The sequence below is a fragment of the Bison bison genome, unplaced genomic scaffold, assembly GCF_000754665.1.
Source record: "Bison bison bison isolate TAMUID 2011002044 unplaced genomic scaffold, Bison_UMD1.0 scf7180017864300, whole genome shotgun sequence".
Classification (NCBI taxonomy): domain Eukaryota; kingdom Metazoa; phylum Chordata; class Mammalia; order Artiodactyla; family Bovidae; genus Bison; species Bison bison.
In genome coordinates this window covers 726,111-726,874 of record NW_011494872.1, presented here as the reverse complement: position 1 = coordinate 726,874, position 764 = coordinate 726,111, and positions in this window count along the sequence as shown.

The window sequence follows — 764 nt, the reverse complement described above, 5'->3', positions numbered from 1 at the left end:
AAGATGTTGAAAATATAACTTTCTAAAATTGCTTTAGGCTAAGTATACATTTTGGAGAAGCTGTGTTGTGACTCCCTTCAGGAATAATGAGAGCACAAAGGAAATGTCTGATTTACAATCAGTTCAAGGGGGGTTCTATCAGAGCATCTTACTTTCTTGTTTACAGTTGATATCTTGGCCATGATAGTTCCTGTTCCTTGAAGCAATAATTTCTCTTGACAAATAGTTTTTTCTAAATGAAGGCTCTACTACTCTATAGTTTATTACTTTTTAATTTCTGCGTTTTAAATGGTAATGTGGAAAGTATTGTCGGTGTTGTGGTGATCTATGGACTGATGCACAGACAGATTGAAAATTGAGTTATTAAGCAGAACTTTTTTTTTTAAGATTTATTTATTTTTGGCTGTGCTCGGTCTTTGTTGCTGCATGCGGGCTCTCTCTAGTTACTGTGCGTGAGCTTCTCATTGTGGTGGCTTCTTGCTGTGGAACACGGGCTCTAGGCTCATGGGCTTCAGTCCTGGTGCATGGGTTTAATTGCTCCATGGCATCTGCAGTCTTTCTGGAGCAGGTATCAAACTTGTGTCCCCTGCATTGGCATGCAGATTCTCAACCACTGGACCATCAGGGAAGCCTAAGAAGCAGACTTTTTGAGTTTTTAAAAAATATACATCTTATCTGTTTGGAAGCAACAAACTACTTTAAAAAAATAAGGATTTCCTTTAGTGAAGAGCTTAAAATATAACGTATATTGTTATCACTAAAGT